The sequence below is a fragment of the Giraffa tippelskirchi genome, chromosome 4 (assembly GCF_054371585.1).
Source record: "Giraffa tippelskirchi isolate mGirTip1 chromosome 4, T2T-mGirTip1v1.2.pri, whole genome shotgun sequence".
NCBI classification, from domain to species: domain Eukaryota; kingdom Metazoa; phylum Chordata; class Mammalia; order Artiodactyla; family Giraffidae; genus Giraffa; species Giraffa tippelskirchi.
This window is the reverse complement of record NC_137278.1, coordinates 15,907,962-15,911,946: the sequence shown is the minus strand read 5'-3', so window position 1 is coordinate 15,911,946 and position 3,985 is coordinate 15,907,962.

The window sequence follows — 3,985 nt, the reverse complement described above, 5'->3', positions numbered from 1 at the left end:
TTGGATAACATTACCAACTCAATGGACATGAGTTTGAGCAAAATCCAGGAGATCGTGAAGGACAAGGAAGCCTGGTGTATCGCAGTCCATGAAATCCAAAGAGTCAGACATGGGTTAGTGACTGAACACCAAAAACAAAGGGCGCAGAGTTGAAAGGACTAGGGTTGAGCTGAACACTAAGAGACAAAACTCACCTGATGGCCCCGGTGTTCCCAGGGAGACGTGGAGAACTGTGGACCATCATGAGCAGCAGCAGAAAGCCTGTGGGTCATTGAAGCTGTTCTCTTTCTCATCCTCTTAATATATTTGACTGGAAAGTCAGCCAAGAGCTGTGAGGTGTGGCCATCCAGCTTTCATGCACTTTAACCCTTGGCAAAAACCAGCAGGGCTTCAGTGTGCCTTTGTAAAGTGGGAAACAGAAGGATGCTCCTATGTCTGATGCCAAAGAAAATCTGGCTAGTGAGAAAGAACGAATTTCAACTCAAACTAATGGCCTGAAATACACGATTCTCTTCTATTTTTAGAATAATGGCAAATTCAGTGATCTCCAGGAGGCCAGAAACAATTTGATGCAAAGGAAACTTGTGAGATGCCTGCTTTGATATTTAAGAACACCGCTTTTTATTATGTGTATGCACAGATGACTTTCTTGGTTCACACAATTATAAATGCTGATTATAAAGTAACTCTAATTATTCCTAGATGTTTTCAAAGAAAGGAAAGGGGTAATATGCGATTTGTGATTCTGTGAAATGCCTCATTTTTCTTTGGAAACAGAGCCTGCCACGATTCCAACATTAAACAGGGCAGAGAACCCATCTAGATCTTGATTTATATTTTGCTTACATGTTGCACCATCTCCTTTTTAAAATTAATTTATTATTAATTGAAGGATAATTGCTATACAGTATTGTGTTGGTTCCTGCCAAACATCAACATGAAGCAGCTACAGTGTTCCACCACCTCTTAGTTTGATACAATTTCAATAAGTCTTCTTACTGGCAATCTTTAAGAGTGCTTTAAAAATGATTCATTGAATATAATCATGTGGATAAGGTTGCCTGCATTCTAGGATGAAACCTGGCTAGTCATCAAATCCTACCTGCCATTCAATCTTCAACTTCAGCAGCGGAAAGATGACTTTAGACCAAAGGCTGGTCCTTGGGAGATGAGTGACGCCAATATCTGATTCTGTATGTAAAGCACTAGCTCCTGGCACTGGGAGGTTTACATTGGCAAATCTCTTTCTGGGTCCTATTAGTGTAAAATTCCAAAATTGGACAAATGCCCAAGACACTGCTCTTTTTCTGCACAATGAGTCATTCTGCAGGATTTTCAATACTGTATGCATGGGATTATGGACAGGAGTTGTCACTGCTGTCCCTTGCCCCCCACTGGTTGAAGTTGCCCTAGGAGGGTGTAACCCCCTCACATTCAGGCTCTGTGGGTGGTCAGAGAAGGAAAAGTAGATGGACCCACTTGAAGCAGGAATGCTGTTCAGACTGGACACTGCATTTACACACAGCTGTCCACTCGACACGTGGCCTCAGAAATATTGTGCAAGACCTTGGAGGAGGGGTCTAACAGAGTGCTTTTTTTTCTGTTTAATCTCTCTAAAATGTGATGGGTGGTTTCTATCCATTTATAGAGCTCTCATTTTTATTTCTTTATGAACATTTTCAGCTATACCTTTGACTCTCACTTGGCTTCTTCATGTTTCACCATTTAATGCAAAAACTTCAATTTTTAGATTAGATGGAAAATCTCAGTCTCCAACTCTATTATGTTTCCTCTTAGCATCTTTCTCACTTTTATCTTTTTTCTTCATATTTGAAGAGAGGATATCAAGTTTGTCCTCTACAACAATGGTTTCATTTCCTGCGATTCCACTTTCAGGAGCTTAAAAGGTCATTGTGACTTTGAATTTTTCTCATTTACTGGCGTAGCAACGTGATCAAGTATATCTAAGCAAACAAGATCTACCTTAAACTTTCTCACTGGGCCCTTGTTTTCATATTTATTAAAACTATGAAAGTTGCCCTCTATTTCCTAGATTCTTACTACTTGTGTGATTCTAATTACTAAACATTTCCCTATCGAAAACTAAAATGAACAATAGGATAAACAGGAAAAGGTAGAATGTGGTTGAATCTCAAAAGTTTAATAGCACTGGGACTTCCCTGGTGGTCCAGGGAAGACTTTGCCTTCCAGCGCAGGGAATGTGGGTTCAATCTCTGGTCAGGGAGTTAAGACCCCGTATACCTCATAGCAAAGAAACCAAAACAAAAAACAGAAACAATACTGTAACAAACAAATTCAATAAAGACTTTAAAAATAGTCCACATCCAAAAAAAAAAAGAAATCTGAAAAAAAATTTAATATAATTGATAGGTAAAAGGTTGAGGAAATTGGGTACATGTTTGATATGCAAAGTAAAGCTTCAATTCAAGGCAAACTGGGTACAGAAAATAACTATATTGCTTATACTTTATGTAGTCAAAACTGTTTGGGTTCTTAAATGTATTCATGATAAAACTGGAACTTTCCTCTTTACATATTATTTCTTCTATGCAGTTTTATCAGTGGGGACAAAAAAGAAAATGGATAAATTATTATTTTTAATAATAATTAAAAATAATTAAATTTTTAATAATTAAAAATAATTTTTTAAAGTCTATACACTTCTTTGCATAGACATTACTTTTTTTCCTACAAGACACATAAGGGTGTTAATTTTATAAATGGAAATATTGAGCAGGTAACCAAGAAAAGTCAACATTTGCAACATTTGAATGGTTAAAATAAATTTTTGACCCCATAATTACCATTATAATGGTAGTAAAACTCTTTGAAAAGAAGCACTTTGCTTTCAGTAATTTCAACATAAAAATAGAATTCTGAAACATGAAGACATATTCATCCCACTCCTGCATATCTCAATAGAAATCCGTGCTTAGTAGAAACCCATACGATATAGTCAGACTTGAAAAACAAGCAAATAAACCATAAGCTTCTTTTGAATCCTTCATCTTGTCATTTAAAAAAAAACAATAATTGACATAAAATATATTCCTGATTCTTCCATGCTATTGATGCATAAGAAGTTTTTTTTATTAATGAATAATATACAGTAGTATGGATGTTCCAAATTTAGCTTGCTAATTCATCCATGATGCTAGTTTTGGGCTGTGTGCATTCTTTGGGTTGTCTCACTAATTAATGAACTAGTTAATGAATCAGTTCAGTCATTCAGTCATACTCAGCTCTTCGTGACCCCACGGACTGCAGCATGCCAGGCTTCCCTGTCCATCACCAACTCCCGGAGCTCACTCAAACTCATGTCCATTGAGTCGGTGATGCCATCCAACCATCTCATCCTCTGTCATTCCCTTCTCCTCCTGCTTTCCCAGCATCAGGGTCTTATTTAATGAGTCAGCTCTTCGTATCAGGCAGCCAAAATATTGGAATTTCAGCTTCAGCATCAGTCTTTCCAATGTATATTCAGGACTGATTTCCTTTAGGATTGACTGGTTGGATCTCCTGGCAGTCTAAGGGACTCTCAAGAGTCTTCTCCAACACCACAGTTCAAAAGCATCAATTCTTTGGCACTCAGCTTTCTTTATGGTCCAACTCTCACATCCATACATGACTACAGGAAAAATCATAGCTTCAACTATAGGGCCTTCATCAGCAAAGCAATGTCTCAGCTTTTTAATATGCTGTCTAGATTGGTCATAGCTTTTCCACCAAGGAGCAAGCATCTTTTAATTTTCATTGCTGCAGTCACCATCTGCAGTGATTTTAGAGCCCAAGAAAAGAAAGTCTGTCACTGTTTTCATTGTTTCCCCATCTATTTGCCATGAAGTGATGGGACTGGATGCTATGGTCTTTGTTTTCTGAAAGTTGAGTTTTAAGCCAGGTTTTTCAGTCTCTTCTTTCACTTTCATCAAGAGGCTTTTTAGCTCCTCTTCACTTTATGCCATAA